The sequence below is a fragment of the Prosopis cineraria genome, unplaced genomic scaffold (genome assembly GCF_029017545.1).
Source record: "Prosopis cineraria cultivar Desert tree isolate PC_DT_omini unplaced genomic scaffold, ASM2901754v1 PC4, whole genome shotgun sequence".
NCBI classification, from domain to species: Eukaryota; Viridiplantae; Streptophyta; class Magnoliopsida; order Fabales; family Fabaceae; genus Prosopis; species Prosopis cineraria.
In genome coordinates this window covers 17,367,864-17,390,275 of record NW_026555335.1, presented here as the reverse complement: position 1 = coordinate 17,390,275, position 22,412 = coordinate 17,367,864, and the positions used below count along the sequence as shown (strand labels likewise).

At 28.6% G+C, this 22,412-nt stretch overlaps 1 pseudogene; it reads right to left on the bottom strand.

Moving 5' to 3' along the window:
• Window positions 1-12,865: 12,865 nt before the first annotated feature.
• On the bottom strand, window positions 12,866-22,211 carry LOC129308428 (disease resistance protein RPV1-like; annotated as a pseudogene).
• Between the last annotated feature and the right edge of the window lie 201 nt (window positions 22,212-22,412).

Here is a 22,412-nt window from a genome sequence, read left to right as displayed (position 1 = left end):
GTTTCATTGGTTTTGTTCTGTGACAAATGCGCTTAACTGCTTTAGCTACTTATAAACTGTAAACGAATATTATGATAATGCAAAAGTGAATACAAGTGTAACAAGCCCAAGGAGATTGGCATTTAAATTCTTGCCATAAATTTATTAGGTTTTGTTCTTTTGACTAGATCCGATCTTTTTTAAAAGAACAAATTTGAAAAAGTTTGATCCACATACAACAAAAGAATATTAGTTTTTTTTAATTACAAAAGAATATTAGCTAATGTTATCGTGTTCCTCGTGTGAATGTGTCTGTTATAGTGGCACCCATAAAATACATTAATAATGCTACTTATTGCAAACTCCACAAAGCAGAGCCTCACAATCTAATTTTGAAAATATTGAATTGAGAATAATTAATCATATAAATCAATCTACAATAGATAATTTATGCGTAATTAAATTAAATTAAATTTCATTAGATTTCAACATGAAAATTTATTAACTTTTATTAATTTAAAAAATAAAAAAAGATCATCATCATAACTTCTCAGTAAAGGGAAGGGACGACATGTGAAAACAAGAAAAGTTGTATTTATTTGTAGATATTGAGGATATTCTCAATCTTCATTTAATTTCCAACGAGAAAGTATGTTTTGCCTCTTTTTTGTTAGTGGGTTCAGAACCATATATTCAATCAATAGATTCTGAAGACAAATTTTCAAAAACATGTTTATTGTTCTCAAAGGATATTTGATATCAACTTTTATCATCAAAAAGACGATGAGGGGACTCAATCTGCTTGCATTCCTTTAGCATTATAATTAAGATTTTGATGACACATTAAATCATCTTTAATTAGATGTATCTTGAATTATTCCAATTTTTTCGTTTATTATTTTTTTTAGTAACCTTTAAGAGTACATATTGAATGTCTTTGCGTACCCTTTTTCACCCCCAAGTTTATAATTATTAAACCCAATTTGGAATAGATGGAACCTTATTTTTTTTATTTGGAATAAAAGGCATTATTTGAGTAAACTAATTAAAACCATATCTTACAGATGCGTTGAGTCTTATAAGTATTAAATATAGGTCAATCTAATGATTCAAGGTATTTAACTATGGGTAAAACTTACATACTTAGTCTTATATATTTAATATACTTTTATTAAATCAAATCATGACAAGTGGACTTTAATACATTAATAATATTAATAATAAGAGTTTGCTATGTAATAAAGAATCTATAAAATATTCACATGTTTTAATTTAATTGAGAACAAGCAACGGAAGTATATAAAGCTAAATATATAAGTTTTTTTCTTTAACTATTTATAGATGGTAAAATATTTGAGGGAATTACTTTAAGATCTCACTCAACACAATTAATTACTATAAGTATTGTCAATAAACTTTAGAGTAATTAATTGTGTTGAGTTAAACTTGTATGCAATTCTCTCAAAATATTTTTTTCATGTATATTATGATGTGATATTAAAATGTTTGATCGAGCACTAACTAAATATCGGGTGTGACAGAGAGTGCATGCATGCTGGGCCGAGCATCACCCTACCTTATTTCTTAGTTTGATGTGTAGTTCATGCAGGAATTTTTCCCAATCCAAAAAATATTTTTAAAAAAATTTCTTTAGCAACAAAAAATAACTATCCTCAATTAAGATATATTTTATATAAAACTCACATTAGGTTGAAAAGCAATACTTTTAAAAATTATATATACTTAAAAATTATTCATTATTTTTATATATTACTATGTAGAAAAATTATTTTAAAATTTTAAAAATGATTGAAAATTAAAATCATAAAAAAATATCAATGATGATCATAAAAGGCTAAAAAGGAAAATTTTCCCCCAAATTATTTCTTAAAGTGCAATTGGTATCCTTAAAGAGCATTGTTTCCCCCAATTTAATTAAAATATAGTAGTCTAGACCTAACCTAATGGACTAAGACGTTGACCATGAAGCTTCCAAGTTTGACCGTTTCTTGCTCTGCTGGATTGCTAGGTCAATATAATGAAACAAGGGCTTTGGAGATCCAACAGAGCAAGAAATTGTCAAACTTAGAAACTTCACGGTCAATGTCCTCGGTCCATTAGGTCAGGTCTGATTGTTAGGCTTTAACTATGGGTAAAACTACCTTTAACCCATCATGAAAATTAAGATGTTACCTAAACTATAGGAAGAAATATGATATTATACAATAATTATTTTATCAAAAAATTTAAATATATATAGGATAAGACTTATGCCTAACTTGGTGCCTAGCCTAATGAGCTCAAGTGGCTCAAGCAAGGTTAGACATACTAGGACATCAAACCACAAGTAAAGATCTAGTTTGAATTTTGAATTTCTATTGTATCTTATGGTGCACCCTCTCACAAAATTCATTTCATAATATATAAAAAAATAAAATAAAATAAAAAATATAATGATTGGTCCATATGGTTTTATTATATTTTTTATTGATTCATATGCTTCTTTTTGTTGTCCAAAGTTCCTATAATTTTTCTTGTCTATGATATTAATCCTCATATTTTTAAATATACTCAAAGGGCACTACTACATAACTAGGATTTAGTAGCATCATTAGTGTGAAATTATCTTGCGTGTAACTAATGTTATTTAATTGCGTGTCAAACGAAGCTCAAGTTTTTATTTCGTACATTTTTACAAACTTCGAAGGACTCATCTCTTTGCCTCTACTTTGGTTTCGTTTGTCACACCAAGATGATCTGTTCTATTTTTTCTATTTTCAAGCCAATGATTTTTTTTTTCTACTGTTGATGTGAGCTTATTTGTCTTTGTATAGTCTAGCATAGTCTTTAGTTTCTTCAGTTGATCTATGTTACTCTGTATTTTTTGATTACTATATCTCTTTGTTTCTTATTTTAATCTTAAGCATAAGATTTAATACCACTAGTTATATGTCAAATAATTTAATATTGTTAGTATCATATCATTGTCTCTTTGGATATATTTAAAAATAGAGAAATTAACATTGCAAATGAGAAAAAAATATAGGGATTTGGAATAACAAAAACAAAATACATGGGCTTATAACAAAACACAATACAACTATAGGCACCAATAATTATGTTTTCCCAAATTAAAAATGGACCCACTGATTATGACGTAATTGTAGGAGGATGCAGAGATGATGAGCTAAAACAGCAAAGACGATTCAAAAGTTCGGTAATTTCGGGCTTGTTTGGTTTTTTTTAAAAAAAAAATAATTTTTTTAAAAAATTTAAAACTCTTTGAACTATTGTTTTAAATTTAATTTTTTTAAATTTTTCTCACTTTTTGTTTTTAAAAACCAAAAATATATATTTTAAAGCTGTTTTTATTTTATTTTTCTTATTTCCAGAATACATGACATTTGATTTATTGAAAACTACAATCATCTTGATCAATTATTATCATAAGCCAACACCATTAACTAGCAGTGACCATCACTATCAATCAATTTCTAACTATAAAACTGATTTTTAAATTAATACAGCCAAATGAATTTTCTTTTTATTTTGTTTAGAAAAACAATTTTAAAAATTATATTGTAAAATATTTTAAAAAAACAAAAAATAAAAGCAGAAACCAAGCATGCCCTTTGTCCATGTCTCTCTCTATTTACGTAATATAATAACCAATCAATTCACCAAATTGAACTCCAAAGAGAAAAATAAAAATAAATTTACAAGAGCCTTTCAGAAAATCCAAAAAGAAAAAAAGAAAAAATACAAAGCCTCTATGAGAATTGAAGTTATATGATAAACCAGATGAATGGGGAATCCATATTCCCGTTTTGCGTTATCCGATTTGATTCGTGTTTATCGGTTCGAGTGATTTGGCGACAAGAATCATTTTGTGGTGAGATGACGATGGTGAAATTTTTGCTTTGACTGTTTCAAGATTTAATGATCCCATAAATTTTAGAGTAAATTGCATGCACGGGTCATTTATTTTACCTTAATTATAAATATCTCTCTTTTATTTTTAAAACCTATACAAACTCCCAGAAAATGAATAATCACAAAACACAATCCCCTTCTACTTTAAATATTTCATTTTGATCCTAAATTAGTTGACCATTAAATGACATTTATTTGACCAAAATAACCCTCATTAAATATAAATGTTGCATAAAAATCATTTAAAATAAAAAAAATTAGTGCAGATATTTTTTAACTTTTTTACTCATATTTTATTTTTATTTATTCAAAATTATTTATTTATTTTTAAAAAATAATTACATAAGTTGGCTAAGATAATATTTCAAACACATACTCTATCTATTAAAACATGTAAGGTATTTTTAACTGAATTTTACCCCTCAATAAAGTAGTTACTTATTTTTAAACTAATCCTATCTTTTCATATTTATCTCTATTAAACACCCTATAATAAATATAAAGTCAATAGGGACAATTTTGGTAAAAAGGCAATGATTACACTTTAAAAGACTAAAAATATCTTACATTTTTTAACACTCAACTCTTTAAAAATTGTCTTACATTTTTAATGAAGGGAGTATGTAAAAAAATTAATAAAATAGGTGTTTAATATAATAAGAGATAAATTAGTTAATATAATTTACATTTACTTCACTGTAAATTTTATCAATTTCAAACAATACTTTTTAATTATTTATTTAAATATTATCATAATTAATTATTTAGAGCTCATTGTAGTGTGTGTGGGAGAGGGTATACAATTCGATTTTAAGGGAAAATGCGTAATTGTAAAATTTACGACAAAATTTCAAGAAAAAAATAAATATATTATAATATTTAACAAAATATTATTAATGACATTAAAAATTAAATTAAAGTGTATGTTTTGAAAATAGGAAGGAGGTCCCTGCAATTTTAGTAAAATAGAAGGATTGTCAGTGTATTTTATTTTAACTTTTATTTATGTCATTACCAAGTTTTCGATAGTAGGGAAAAAGAGAAAATTAATGGCATGTTTGGATTATTAAACTTTTTTCTATTACAATATTTTTCTCCATCTTTTGAAATAATACAATTTGACCTCTATTGTTAATAAAAATTAATTTTAATCATTAATTAAATAAAAAAGGACAAAAAAAAGAACCTAAAAAATTAAAGATAAAGACAAAAAAAATAAAGTACTCAAAAATTATTAAAAAAAGGTAAAAATATTTTATTGATCATTTTTTATAACTTTTTATATTATTTTCAGTCACTTTCTAGTTAACTAATATTCAAATTTAACTTCTGTTAACAATAGAAGCCAAATTGCATCATTTTTTAAATGTTAAAGAAGAACACTATATTAAAATAAATTTATAGGGCCAGGCACTCCTTGACCTATAATTTAAAAGTCAATTTATTGTTTCACCTTGATATTGATTGGGTGGATATTTTTAATCATTATAGCAACATTGCCTCTAAAACTAATGTAAAAAGTGATTTTTGACCATTGTAAAAAGCATTTTCTGTTATAACGTTAAGATTTTAAGATTTCATTAGTTGATTTCTTGCAAAGTTGGCAAAGTTATAATTAATTGATATAATTTAATTTGGTTGGGATCATTTTCTTATTTTAAGTTTTGACTAAATCTCTATATTTATTATTTTATTTATTATAATTATACTTGAATAGTCTTAAATTTATTAGCATTGCTCCTCTCCCTGTGTATATATTATCTCCTATAAGTAGTTTGCACCCTGTTTAATTAGCCTTTATTCTCTTTTCCTTTAAGTATTTCTCTCCAAGTACCATGGTTTATCTTTCAGAAAGGAAAAACATGACAAAAATGTTGCTGTATTATAACTTCGCATAATTCTAGAGAATAGAAACTAATGCAGGGGATCCAAATTCTAATTTTTGTAAGGAAATTTTTATGAAATAATTCAATCAATATATTATTATAAAATATACTATTTATAATAAATCATATTATTAATTCATATTTTTTTTCCTTGAGATGAACCTCTATGATGGGCATCCCTACTTTAGGACCTTGTGGAGGAAGGTAATTCACAGGAAAAGCCACATACAATAGCTAGGGTTTGAATCTGGAATCTTTGTCAATAGGGATACGCTTACCTGTCATTGTGCCATTTACCCATGTCCCCCGAGGGCTATATAATTAATAAATTAAAAAAATTAATCTTTAATTCTTGCAATTTTAACTTGTTTAAAATGCAGTTATTTGATTATAATTCAATGTACTACTTAATTTTTATATTTTTGACTCACAAACTTTCTATTATATATAATATTATCATTGTTATCCATAACTTACATTGAGTCATTGTTGAGTCATCTTGGGGGTAGAAAAAAACCTCATTAACATCATTAAAAAATATTTGTGTGACGTCCAACTCGGCTCCAAGTATCTTGCTATGAAACTCAAAAAAAAAAAAAAAAAAATAATAATAATAAGGCGGCAGGCATCTTAGCTTCTCCACCAAGATCCAACTTCCCATTGAACTCTAAATCCGCGTCCTCTTGTGCCCCCATCGTTCCCCTCGTCCGTGTTTGTCCATAATGTTGATGGTGTTCCAAGGGCATGCACCTTATTTATATAATGGAATTAAATATTAATTTTTTTATCTTTTCATTAAAATTTTGTTTGGACGGAGAAAAGTGGGAAGAAAGTTGAATGAGAGAAAATTAGGAGGAGAAATTTCGAAAAAAAATAATAATTTGTTTACTATTTTTAGGAGTTTTTCTCTCTTAGCTAGTTTTTATTCCCCTTATTTTTCTCCCTATAGCCAAATAAAGGGTAAAAGTGTCATTGTGATAGTCAAAACCTAAAGAAAACAAACACCAACAATAAAGAATTCCTTAGCTATATGTGTACATGCCCAAAAGAAGAGCTAATCTTAAAAATTAGTTTATTAGGTAGAAGAGCTTCTCACACTTATAAATCTTGCTTTATTTGTGAGGTTTTTTGATGTAGAATTCATAACAATGCCACTCTGTTCAATCTAATAGTTTCACTCCACAACACTTTACTCAATCTTCTACCAATCATGGTGGCCCATGACATTGACATTACTGTCGAATAGTATCAAAATTAATAAAATTAAATTTTACAGCAAAGTGCAATCTAAATTGTGTTCCTGAGAGAAAATAGAGTAATTATTTGAATTATAATTATAAAAAGATAAATAGTGGGGAGATTTTCTTTTATAATGAAATTAATTTTAAAAAATCTAAATTAAAATTAAATAAATAAAGAAAAATCAACTGAGAAAGTTATCAAGAATAAGTAGCGTAATCAATCACAATCCAATCATTTAAATTTAATCTTACTCATTCACAAAATAAATTAATGTTATTTAATTTTATTATTCTGGTTTTATTATATTTTTCTCAAATTATCATTCAAAAATTAAACAAGAAATTGAGTTATAGATTAATTGAAATCTCCCTAACCCACACCTAACAACTATTTTATGTTAGCCATACCAAAAATAAAATATGAGTAATCACTCAAGCCAAGTCAAATTACTCTTAAATTATTATATCAATTGATTATAGTAAGTAAAATCTAAGATAAAATTTAAAACCTGAAAATTATACAATAAAACTATTATAATTAACAATAGCAATTAAAGTATAAAATTTAGAGATAGATAAAAGAAGAGCATATTAAAATAAAGTTAAAATAAAATTTTTCTTAAATATTAAAGACTTCAATTAAAATTTAAAATCATAAGTTATGATAAATCACATTAAGAAAATTAGTTCTCCATGAAAGTAAAAATGAAGCAGCGCTCTGATTCTCTTCTTCAATTCTGCCGCATCTACCCCCTCGTAAAAGTCATTCATTAATTTATATATAAAAGGTGATGTGCCTCTTAATAAAACTTAATAATTTAATAAAATAATAAATTTATTTTAAATAATCCTCATTAAAAAATACACTAAAAAATTCAAAATAAATATAAATAAAATTTTAAAGATTTAATTCTTAATTTAATCTTTAAATATGTCCATATTTTTCTTATTTAAAATATTTTTTATTAATATCTTTTAAATTAAATCTAAAAAATCTGTATAAATAAGATAAAATTAAATAGTAACTATGTAAAAATATTAAAGATATCATTTATATTTTAATATTAAATATGTAGATAGTTAAAATTTAAAATTTGAAAATTGGCTAATAAAATAAAATAATATTCAAGTAAACTCAATTAGTTTCAAATCAATATTTAAAAATTTAAATTAAAAAAAATAAAATTATATAAAATTATTATTTATCAAACATCAATCTCTTAATAAAAGTATTAATATGATGAGCATAAATTTAAAGGGAGAGTTTATTTTTTAAAAATTAACATATTATATTCATGACACCTGTTTTTTGTGCGGTCGCTTCCATTGCTGACGTTGCCAAAGAATTCCTTGAAACTCATGAATAAGTTCCCTCCAGTCGACCAGCTCCAACTGTTTACATCCAGTCCTTAACCTACAATGAGTTGCTGCTGAGGTCATGGTGCTTTCAATTCACGTTATATCTATAATTACTGAGTTAAACGAGTGAAGATGATTCCTACACAATGAGGAAGTTGCTGCTTTGATTCAGTCCTTTGAATGGAAGGTCAATGGCACAATTAACATGGAGGAAACAAAAAAAAAAAAAAAAAACAGTGTTTTGAGCAAGTTGCCATATTTTTCATATTTTAAAATTCAAATGGACCTGAGTTGAATTGAAGCCATATAATCAATTTTTAATGATTTTAATAATTGTTTTTGTCGCTAGATAATTCAGTGATGACTTATTATGAATAACGGATGACAAGGATAAATTTACAAATACAATGAAAAAAAATTAGAGACTCAATTTTAAATGAATCAAAATTATAAAGATTAAAAGATTAACTTTTTATTAATAAATTATCGACAATAAAACTCATTTTTCATGGTATGCTCTAGGCACACGCACAATTGACATCTTAAAGCATTTAACAAAGTGTTTGGCTTAGAACAGGGGAGAGGAGGGGATATGACTCAATAATCCAACTAAAATAACCATTTCTCAATATATAAGAGTCACTGAGGACAAATAAGTTATTTTGTTAAAAATCAAAATGTCATATAAGTCTTAGGAACTAAATAATTATCACATTTTGTGGTGCTTAATTATCATAAACATATTTTAGGGATTTTTTTTTCATTCTTCAATAATATAATATGTGATAGAGTACAATGACTCCTAACTATATATCCATTATCCGACTCTATTTAATAAAATAAGGCTTGTTATTAAATATTATTCCCATTGAGAATTAGTGGGGGCAATTACCCCACTGATATAAGCAAATTTCATTTACCTTGAGTTAAAATTGCACTTTCCTCCTAAAAATTGTAATTAGCCGCCGCAAAAAAAAAAAAAAAATTTATTGCCCTACACTATCTTTAAAATTAGACAAACATACATATTTAAAAGGCTAAAATTTACCTTTAGTACTTTGGCACATTTGGAATCCGTTAGAAAAAATTGTTTATGGAAAAAATTGAATATAATTGATTTTGAATATAATTAATTATGTTACATGATTTATAATTGATTTATGAAATTGATTAATAAGATTAATTTTAATCAAAATCAAAAGTAGAATTGAAAAGCAAAATTGGAAATCAAGTAAAACTATGTTTTGTGAAAATATTTCCAAACACTTGTTGCATGCAACAATCAATTATGAACCAAAAATTATGTTTTCCTAAAATATTCAAATACTTGTTATATATGCCACAACCACGTGTAAACCCAAAACTATAATTTTCTTAAAAATATTCAAACATCCTTCTATATGCTAAAATCAATTATAAACACAAACGGACAGTTATCTCATAAGTTATAATTACTTGCTAAAATCATATAAATTATTTTTCAAATCAAAATTTTGGGTTTATAATTAATTTTGACATATAGGTGTTTGGATATTTTTAACAAAACTATAACTTTGCATTTGTAATTGATTTTGACTTGTATAATAGGTATTTGGATATTTTTTTAAAAAAAATATTTTTTTGGATTTATAATTAATTTTAAGAAAAACACTACTTTTAATCCCTCTAATTTTATCACATTTTGTTTTAAGTCTCTATAGATTGTTTTCATTGTGCCTGGTCCTTATAATTTCTGCCGTCCAAAATGTTAGTCCTTCTTGTCCCTAACAGTGTCAATTTTGCTGAGGTGTAATTAACACCTTTAAATTTCCCCAGATGGCATGATGAATCATCAAATAAGTTGGATTAATCACGTTAATCATCAAAATTTTTATTTCCCCAATTTCCCAACACAGAAGATAAATTGCACGCGCAATAATGACTACTTCAAAGATGCAAGATGCACGATCGCAACTGGAAGACTCGATGGGAAGAGATGGTTGTGGAGAAACATATTGCAACTGGAAGATTCGATGAGAAGACTCAATAGCACGCCATACACAAAAATAGATTGAAAAAAAAAAAAAAAAGAGCCAGCCACAAAAACAGAGCAAGCCAACCACACAATTTTGAAAAGTGCATGAGGGTCACGTGCTTCGATTTTCTTATGTTTATAATGAATTTTCTCTAACCTTTGTTCGATGGATTTGGAGCGATGGAAATATGGAATCGTTGCTGTCAAAGAGAGCTGTCAGCAACCACGTCTCAGATTCACTGTTTTGGTGAGCCTTCATCATCGTCCGACTGGCTCTTTGGTGTTCAACTTAGCACGTGCAAGGTTGGGGTCCACTGCCCTTAGTGCTTCAGAAAAGGCCAATGCTTTTTCGGTTAAGAAAAGGCCAATGCCTTTTTCACGTGTTCAAATGATCTTCCATTTTTTTGGCCTTGTTTTGATTTTTTTTTTAATCCAACTCATCTGATGACTCATCAAGCCAACTGATCAAATTTAACAGTGTTAATTACACCTCAGCAATATTAACACTGTTAGGAACTAGAGGGACTAACGTTTTGGACGGCAAAAACTATAAAAATTGAGAACAATGAAAATAAACTATAGAAATTAAAAACAAAACCTGATGAAACTATAGGGACTAAAAGTAATGTTTTTTCTTAATTTTAATATGTAACATATGTGTTTAGATATTTGTTTTTTGCAAAATCATGGTTTTGCTTAAGTTTTGGTTTAGGTCTTTGTACTTTCTTTTTACAGTATTTTAGGTCTCTATATTTTTCTTCATCTACAACATTGGTTCCTTTATTTTTAGAGACTTTTGATATGACACAAATGGTGTTAAGTTTGTGAAAATGGACTTTTTAATTAGAAAAATAAATTAAATAAACTATGTTAGATAAAAAAAGGCTGATTTTTTAACTCCGAGTCAGCCTTTATTTAATATGATGTAGCTTGTTTAAAAATTTATTTTTCTGATTAAAAAAAAGGCTAACTTTAACTTGGAGTTAAAAAAATTATTTAACTCTAGGTTAGCCTTTTTTTTTTAAATCTGATGCAGTTTTTTTAAATTTATTTTGCTCATTAAAAAGTTTATCTCAGCACTAGTTTAACACATCAACATAAACTTGCCAGTATTTGTGGACATCTCAGCAATTTCAATATCATTTGTACCATATCAACGTCTCTCTGAAAATAGAGGAACCAACATTGTAGATAGTTAAAAGTATAAGAATTTGAAACACCAAAAAATATATAATGAACTAAATTAAAACTTGAGCAAAGTATAGGGATTAAAAGTAGTATTTTTTTTAATTTTACATAAATTTTTATTTTTAATCCCTTAATTTTATAAAATATCTTTACAATCATTTAATTTTAACATTGTTTCATCAATTAGAAAAAAAACTTTATGTTAAACTTTTAAATATTAACAAAACATAAGTTTAATTTTTTAAAATAATAATTATTAGTACAAAAAATAGTCATTTGAAACTAATGATCTCAAAGTTAAAAGGCTGAAAAAATACTTTATAAAATTAAAAGATTAAAATAATTCCTTATGCATAGTTAGAGAATCAAAGATACACTTTAACTTATTTAAAAATTCTATTCATATTTTATTTATTAAATAAATTTATGATAGAAACGAAATTTATATTTTTAAAATTCTCATATAATTTATTTATATATTTATTTAATTACTATTTAGAATAATATTTTATTCAAAAATTGTTAATATCTATGTTTGGGATAAATGTTACCCCAATTAAGAAATTTTTTTGAGTCTTGTTGTTGTGCAATATAATATTTGCTTACCTTTAATTTCCATTCCCTAATTTAATATGGGGTTGGAGATTATTTTTATCCTTAAATTTTTTTGCAAATACCTTGAACTCGACATTGAGTAATTTTTATCACTAAGCATTTAAATTGTCACCTCACTGTTAATGCACAATAATGTTTGTTTCTGGTGAATTGAGTTCCACTATTTTTTTTATTTTTATAATAAAATATTGGGTTAATGATTGCTCTTTCTTTAACTGCCCCTCGCCTTAAAATTTGTTAAACATGATGTATTATATTTTTTCTTTTTCTTAATTAATTGATCCTTTTATTTTAAAAAAAATTAACCAAGGGTGTGGTACCTCCCTTACTTTTAATACTTAAAAAAAGAACTAAAATATTAATCGTCCTTTAAAAAAAAAAAAAGAAATTGTATGGGGGGAAAATGTAAAATTTCTTCACAGTTTGCTTGTTTAAAAATCACGATATATATTGTTTTAAAAAAGGAATATAAAAATATATGTTGAAGAATAATACGAAAATAAATATGCTTATGACAATTTTTATCCGATGAGATAATAACACAAGTTTTTCCTTTTTGCGTGGGCCTTTCGTCTTTACGCATGGCCCATTTATCCATTTCACACCTTCGCGAAGACAGTTTTTTAAGTTTTCAGTTTCAGATGAAGCCATTTTGGAGTCACATAAGCCATTTCAGTTCACTGTTACTGTGAATTGTGTGTGAAGCTGATTAGTTTCATGGCTTGGCTGGAGGAGTATTAGGTAATATACATGACATGAATCCTCTGTTCTTTCAGTGCAAGTTCCACCGTGTCCTTATCGTGGAACTGGAAAAGCTGTGCTTCGCTTCAAGAACTTGTCATCACATGAAAATTGACCTCTTGATTTTCTGCAGTTTGTAATGATACAGATCTTACACTAACACAACCTGTTGGTTTAAAAAAAAAAAATTCAGAAACCGTAGCCCAATTGACTTGCGCGTTAAATTAATTAATTTTAAATTAAAAATAAAAAATGATTCATTTGTTTATTTTTGTCTTTTATTTACTAACTTGGCCCCAATATAATTGAGAGAATGACCACCAAAAAACCCCTTGAAATATGTAAATAACAATTAAGTATCCCGAGATATGATCATTATTTAGTCTCTTAAAACTTATCTAACATTTTAATTTTTAACAAAATAATATATTTACCCTCGATAGCTATTATGAGTTAAAAAATGACTACTTTAATTGAGCTATTGACCAAAATAAAATAAAAAATAACTATTTTTTTGTCAAATTTTATTTATTAGTCACACTCAAATATTAAAAATCAATTACTATTATATGTTGGAAAATGACTATTTTGGTTGAGCTATTAACTAAAGAAAATGAAAAAAACTACTTATTTCTTCAAATAAGTGATCAATAAATGAATTAGAAAATGAATACTTTCTTTTAAAAAATGACTACTCTTGTTGCACTTAATTGATAAATAAATTTACAGAAAAAATATTATTTTATGCTTCATTTTAGTCAATAATCCAATCAAAGTAATATCTCCTGCCATATAATAGTTACTAAAGGCAAATATATCATTTCTTCAAAATGTCAAACAAGTCTTTAAAGATTAAATAATAATCATCATATTTCACAATACTTAATTGTCATTTGCATATTTTATCAATATTTTTTTTGTCATTTTTCCATATATCTTGCCTTTAATTTCATTGCCTAATTTACTTTGCTCCATTAGCTAAACTCATTCCTGATTTTTCTACACTACACCTTTAACCTTAGACTATATTTCTGTGATGTGCGTTTTCAGCAATGTGTTGTTTGTTCTAAGTTATCTAATGATGACATGTAAATCCCCCAAAGAAGAAATCTCAACTGTGAAAAAGAATTCCCAATGTAACTCTACTTCTTAGGCAGCATCATCAAACAGTGCATCCTTAAATATTATGGACTTAATTTCATTATACTTGACCAAGCAAATTGTGAAGATACAGTAATTTGACCATTTTCACTACTTGTACACACTAAGTAAGACATCCCTTTGCACCAAAAACAGGAATTTGGTAAACCTGGATTCTATACTACTAATCAGATTGCTAATTATTGCTATCATAACAATTTCATCCATCACACCACATTTCATCATTACTTGTATGTTGTGACATTCAGAGGAGGTGAAAGCTTCACTGCTGCAATAATTTACAACTACAGGCAACATGGCTAAAATCATGAAATACTTTCCTTACCTCTCTGTCAGAAGTTGTATAGTCTTGTCAAGAAGAAGAAATAATCCTCTGAAAAAAAAATCCTTCTTTAAAACTGTTTGAAATTGGTCAAACTGCATAAAAGATAAAAAGACAATATTCTAATCAAGAAGCAGCAACTGGCATTTGAAACTACTTAATCAACACCCCATATCACACTTGATCATATGAACTTACTGAGTTTATAAAATATACCACACAAAGTTGTTCAAGCGTTCACAATACCAGAGCATAATTACTCTCCCTATTTATTAAGTTTGAAAGGAAATATCAATTGTGTTTCTTTCATTCCCATGTCAAAAACTTGCAGGTAAATTGGTGGCAATATCACTAAATGTTCACAAGTTTGCTAAAATTACTTCAAACATCTGCTGGACAAGTTACAAGTCCTATAAAGAAGAGTTAAGAAAAAGAACTGTTAATGGACAAAATTAAAGAACTACAATTCCGCTGTAATTTATGGTATATTAAAGAAATGATTCCAAATCCTTAATTACTCTTAAATCAGCAAATATTTCATAGGTGGAAGGTAGGCCAATATATAAGACTCTCATGTTCGAAGGAATAGTTCCATCTGCTTTGAACTATTGAAGAAGAAAGCAGAAATCAAAATCCAATATATGATGTCAACAGTTTAAGAAAGTTGATCGCACATGGAAGCTATGTCCTCTGTTTATGTTTGAATATCTTTGCCTCTGCTACAACAAATAGTTCTGCTCTTAATATTATTCGCTTGAGCAACAAAGTCGCAAAGTTCTTGTAATATTAAATAATTTTAACTTCACTACATCAGCCAACAAAATCAAGCATCCCAGGACAACAAAAAGAAGAGCCAAATAGTTCAAAATTCTCAACTAATTTAATCCTAAGGTAAGAAACACCAACTATGCTTGTCTGCAACTTTCATCCAAGTTTTGTCATGTGTAACTCTTTGATCTCATGCTTGAGTTTGAAGGGAAAAAAGATAATTACAAAGTATCCTATTATCAAAATATACAATAGAAAATGACATTAATTTTTTTTTTTTAACTGCTACAATAAGATTAGGCTAGTATAGATATTTTTCTGGAAGAGAAATTAAATATAAGAGATTTGACAATTGAATTGGAAATTCTAGATTGTTGTCCACCAACCATTATTGGTCTTGTTGAATACATATACCACGTCAAATAGCAGAAAGAGGATAACATAATAACATCAGTGATAATAATGCCTGAGCATAGGTTTTGCATCAGAAAGAAGATATATAACTATAAGTCAATCCTAAGAAATTATTTTTTTCAGTTACCCTCTAATCTCTCTAGTTGCTGCAATTAACATTTGCAGTGATAGCAATCAAGACATGACACAGTTTTGATCAATACTTAGGTTTTGAAATCCAGAGGAGATGAAAGCTTCATTGCTCTACAAATACAGTTGGCTGAATCATGAAGACTTTTTTCTTAGCCTTTGCTGCAGAAGTCAAACACTAGTGTGAACAGACAGAAATCCTGAACAATTGAAGGACGGATGAAAAATAGTTTTTGAAATTTGAGAAAATTAAAAGAAGATACATATATAAATTTAAACATCTAAAGTTTTGGTTGATTACTTCGCCAATTCTTTTTTTTTTTTTTTCACGTTATCTAATGAAGCTAGGCAACACATGCCAGTTTCCTATTATGTTATGCTTTACTGGACTTCTGCGTCTCAAGAAACATATCAGTGAACCTAGAAATTAAAATCCTAATCTTTGAATAATTGGATTCAAACTGATCAATAGTACCAAATATAGGATTAAAAGGCAAATTTGTTCTTAAACTAAAAGTACATGAATGCCTTGGACTCTAAACTCTAGTGCAATGTTTCCTTTAACATTTTAAAATGGTGGAATATTACCCAGATCATTAATAAATGTTAACTTTGTTCATGAGTTACCCAAAAATTACAGAAAAAGACATCAAAATTACAAAAAAAGACCAAAAAAACTTTTCTATAATTTTTGTCATTTTCTACATTTTTTTGAGGCCATTTTCTATAATGTTTTTATCAACTAATGGTTAAAATTAACATTTGCTATTGATTGGGGCAATATTGCACCATTTTGAAAAAATAAAAGAGGATATTGCACTAAAAACAAATCTAGGGTCCAAAACATTCCTAGACCAATAGCTTAAAAGAAAATTTACCCTTTAACCCTTAAGTATATTACCAAGTAATGAATTTTATTTAAAAATATGAATTATATTTGTTTAGATTAGCCATGGTGTACAAAAATCAAACTTAATTAATAGATGAAATATAAGATAGATACATACCAATCAAGTAATGGATCATAGGTGATTTATTTATGATGAGTGTAATTCTTTGTAGATTCCAAATTCAATTGGGACAGCATAAGTAGTAACTCATGGACATTATGAGACATCATGGGCTCAAAATTTAGGGGAACACATTGAATGATTGAAGACTCCTTCAACTTCTTTGCTGAAGAGAGTTGGTGTTGGTCACCATCATCAATATTTCGATGCCTCTTTCTTTGAGTACTACTTACCTTCAATCTCTTTTATTGAAGGAAGTTTGTATACTCTGAGACATTTATTGAGTGAACTCCACATTCTTTGATCAAGCAATCAGTGAACTTAAATCCCCATTCTTTGATCAAAATATCACCACATTCAAATTCAAATGCAAATATAAGCTCCTCATCAATATTACTAATTCCTCTTCGTCGAAGTTTCTGCGGTATGAGTTTACAAATGAGGGGATCTTACCATAGAAAAACACCATTTGAATTCAATTCTATAATTGAATAATGCCATCCTGTTGGACCCTTCATTCTATAATTCTATATTGTTCGCTTTGATAAAAATAAACTTCACATGAGGAGTGGCATAGATCCTTGTCTTTTGAGGAGAAATGAGGTATAACAAAGTAGAAAATAAAACCCATTAAGTTGTTGAGACCTAGATCTAACTGAGCACTCATGAATACTCTCCTGAACTCGATCTTTGACCTTTTGCTTTTAAACCACTTTGGAATAATACTTCCTTCAAAATTGCCGCATTTTCCTTGCTTCAATGAGGACCTAGAATATCCTAGTATTCCACCAAGTGAAGGCTCATCAACATCATGACATGTCTTATTTTGGGTACCTAACTTTGATTCTAATTCCATTTGTTGAAGGAAGTTGTGATATTTTGAAGCATATATTGGGCAAACTCCACATTCTGTGATCACATCATCGTGTAATTTTATTTCCTCAAAAAAATTTTGGACTGACTTAATATATGTAAACACAGTGAACTCAAAAGACACCTTTGTCATGTTTAAATGGTTCATTGTTTCATGGAAGTTTGTGAACCAGTGAGGATTATACCATAGAAAACATGATGTGAATTAAATTTTGTTATACTCATATTAAATCTTGAGCATTCGACCTGTTTACCATTATAACAAAGTTGGCATTGCAAGCTACCTCCAGGGTGATGAGAAAGAATAGAGCAGAAAATGAAGCCAATTAGGTTGTTTGTGGTTGAAGGAAGCTCAATAGTTATATATTTGAAAGCCTTTGTTCCTTGATTAAATCTAAACCACTCTGGAACTTTTCTTCCAGGGTAACAAACACCAGCACTTCTATTTCTGTACACTGATCACTTCAATGAGAAATAAGCACATTTCGTAACAAGGGATAAACAATGTTTCCCCAATTTCAAGCAACGTATCAAAGATAGGAACTTCAAATGTGTTGCACAAGTTATTGAAATGGATACCATCTCTAGTGATGTGCAATCACTAGTAGAAATGTATTTAATGGAAGGTGGCATTTTTGGTAGAGAATGAAGTCTTCTACAACCATAAGCATATAATTCACGAGTAGATGGTGGAAGCTCTGGTAAAGATTGGAGAATCTTGCAATTTATTAGGTATAAATACTGCAACCTTGAGAGATACTTGATATTGTTTGGAAGTTCAGTTAATTTGCATGTCCCAACCAAATAAATTGAGTTTAGAGATAGTAACGCACCATATAAGGTATGTAGCTTTGATTTGTCAATTATTTCTCTGCAATTATAAAGAAGTTTCTGAAGAGATCTCATGCAGCAAATCCCATAAACTGATAGATTCTTTAGTGTTCAGCCATTGAGAGAAAGTACCTGGAGTTTTTCCGTACGCCCAATTGATGAGTCCAATATCTCAATGCCTGTTTCATTTAACCTTAAAGAAAATAGTTTGTCTGAAGATAATGAAAATTCCTTGAGACAAAAGCAACCCTTAACAGCCAAGAATTTGAGAGATTTTGAATGAGTCTCAATTTTCAAACTCTTTAGGCTTATGCATCTAGAAAGGCACAAAGCACCCAATCTTAGGAATGATAAAATTGATGGATGAAAATGCCATAAATTTTCACACCTTGAAAGATCGACTTGTTCAAGATTTTGAGCCGTTGAGAAATCTGGCAACTCTATCAGTTGTTTGCATCCATCAAGGTTTATCTTCCTCAAATTCACCAAGTTCTGCACCAATTAAAAAAAATTACACAAGAAACAAAAATCTTAAATTTTAATTAACTTATAGGAAAAAATGGGAGAATTATGTTGAAGTCCCACACAAAAAATTGATTACCACAACATCCATTAATAACTGAATTAAGGTCATTGTATGTAATCAATGGCTTTAGTTCAGTTGTTAATGGATCTTATGGTAATCAATTTTCTTATATGGGACCTGTATGTAATTCTTTTAAAAAAACCATATTCCTATATGTTATACCTGCACTCCATCCCATAGTTTTTTCAGTTGGCTATAAGGCATGTGAAATTCAACTAACTTCTCAGCACAAAATGACAATGGGAGAGATTTTGAAGGAAAATTATCCCACTGAAGATACCTTGTTGAATTAGAAAATGACTCAAGCCCCGAGGGAAGATTCAAGGCACCCGATCTTTTTTCCAAGGGTGAATAGATTTTCAAAAACCTCAAATTAGTCATCTTTCTAAAGGTATCAGCATTCAATTTTAAGTCTCTAATTTGAGACAAATCTAAACTTATTCCTTGAACTGCAGCACTTCCCTAGACAACGAAAAAATCCAAAAGAAAGTAAGTAAATTGATTTATATTAACAATTTTTTCACATGTTAATTAGAAAGGTAAATTTTTTTCACCTAATTATTTTTTAATACATCATAGATCTCATCAGTATTGCATAATCGACTACGTCCTCCAGGATTTTGCATACACTATTGACGAATAATTTTAAAAGCCATTGCTTGAATTAAATCATGCATTTGCACCTTGTGGTCATCAATACTGATTAGTGCCTTATCCATAAGGGTGCTCAAACCAATGCTTCCATGAAAGCCAAAGCTATCCAATGTTGCAATCATATGATCTCTAAATTCACCTTTGAAAAAGCAAGCAATATGTAGAAATATTTCTTTCTCTTCATCATCAAGTCCATCATAGCTCAATTTTAATGTAGCCTGAATATCTTGATAGGTCGTCCTTTCTAATTTTCTCAACATACATTCCCATTCCTTTATAGTTTTGGAATGTAGAAATGAACCCAAAATTGTTAAGGCTAAGGGATTACCTCGAGCGTAAGCAATTGCTCCTTCAACTAATTCTCTATATTCACTTTTGTAGCCACCTTCGCGGAAGGCTTTGAGGTTGAAAAGCTTAAGTGAATTAGCATAGCCCAATGCATTGGCCTTGTGTATTTTTTCAACTCTTCCATCAAGAACATGCTTATCTCTACTTGTTATGATGACTTTACTACCAGGTCCCAGAAGAGGAACTTCACAGGCTAAATAATCTAATTGACTTGTGTTGCTAACATCATCAAGTACAATCAAAACTTTTTTATGACTAAGCCTTTCAAGAGATGTATCATTTAATAGTTCATAAAAAAGTTTGTCATGAATATACTTTAGTCCATGCTTTTCTGACTCTTCTCTAAAATTTTCCAAGAAGTAGCACTTGTCAAATTGAGAGTGAAATTTGGCAAACACAACCTTAGCCATGGTTGTTTTACCTATTCCACCCATACCCCAAATTCCAATTGTTGAGAATCTTTCTAGCAAAAGTTCAATATAATTAGAATTCTCATCAATTCCAGCAATATTCACTAGTGCACTTAAAGATTGACAGTGTAGTTTTTTGATAATGTCATTGACAATATTTTGAATGAGTTCTGCTTCATCCCTGATATAAGAAGAATGATTAAAAAAAAAAAAGCAAGTATCAATGTAACAAATGAAATGAATTAATAAATAATTTATTAAAAAAAGTGACAACCAATTGAACATTATATTTTTTTTTTGACTGACATGATCACATTATTATTTAATACAACAAAAACAAGCCTTATGGTGAGGTTGGGTACAAGCCTTATCAAAATTGTCAATCTATTCCTCTAATTTTCAAAATTATTAAGAATGGTTAAAAGGCAAATTTGCCTTGAAAATTTTCTTTCAGGTGCAACTAGTATATTTAACTTTTGATTGATGCAATGTTATTTCAAAATTGCAAAAATAGTACAATGTCTCCCTATAATAATGTTTGACCAATATTCACTATTATTATAAGGGTTAATGGGCAATGTTGTCTTAGAAGTTTGTAAAGGCAATGAGTAACGCGCATATATATATATATATATATTGCAATGAACATCCAAAATTATTGTTCACTGCCACTTAATATGCCATATCAGCTAATATTAGAACACTTGTATGAATTCATGAAAACAAAAGGGAGAATGACAATTAGGTCCAAGAACTATGAACTGATGACAGTTAGTCCCAACAAAATTTTCTACAAAACAAATTATAAATATCAATCTAAATAATTATAAATAAAAATTTTGTTACAATCTAAAAGTTATATTTGATACTTAGATACTTATTTGCAATTAAGATTTTTAAATTTGTAATTATGTAGATTAATTTTTCCAAAAAAATGAGAACTTAACTATAATCAATTTATATTTAGGATCTAACTATCATTCTCCCAAAACAAAAATAAAAAAACAAAAAAGCAATGAAGGTCAATCAAAGAAATAAATTATGAAACAATGATTGAAAGATATTTAGTCTTAGAGAATGAAGACTGACCTCCAGTTCCGAGAGTCCCAACCAGCTAAACTTGCAATTTCAAAAAGGGCTTGTCTCCAATGGTCCACTTTCTCTGGGTTTTGCCTCAAATGTTTCGCAAATGCTTCCTCACAAGCTCCTCTTTGATTGCGTAAATGAGATGGGTCCACTTGTTAGAAAATAGGAACCACAAGCTATCCGTTATCTTCTTTGCACTCAAGGATCTTGGTGAGTTCATCCAAACACCATTTGGAGGAGGCATAGTCCTTAGAGAAGATCACCACAGCGATGCTTGAGTCCTCGATTGCTTGGATGAGTGATTTGGAGATTTCATCGCCTTTTGGGAGCCGATAATCTATGTAGGTCTCGATACCTCTCAGGCATAGCGCTGTATGGAGATGGCTGGTGAAGGATTTGCGAGTGTCCTCACCTCTGAAATTCAGAAACACGTCATGCTTCTTCGAAAACGAAGAAGATGATGAAGCTGCGGCACCCATGGTTTTCTGATCAGCTACTGAAAATATGCAGCAAACAGATCGATCTCTGTCTCTCCCACTTTCTTCTTTGCTGAGAAATGGCAATAGCGATGATGGCAGCGAGATGAGAGTTGACTCTCTCTCTCTCTCTCACACACACACAAACACACACACACACACACAGTGGGGGCGAGAGAGAGAGAGAGAGAGAGAGAGCCAAGCCAAAGGCAATTGAAACTTTAATTTTTATATACAACAATTCAAGGTTTTTCAAAAGATTTTATTTATCTTTCCGGCATCTAAGCTCTGATTAAATTTGTAAAAACAATTAAGAAAAATAATAAAACTGCAGGAGTCAAAGGAAATGTATAAAAATTGTATAGATCTCAAATAGAATTATTCTTTA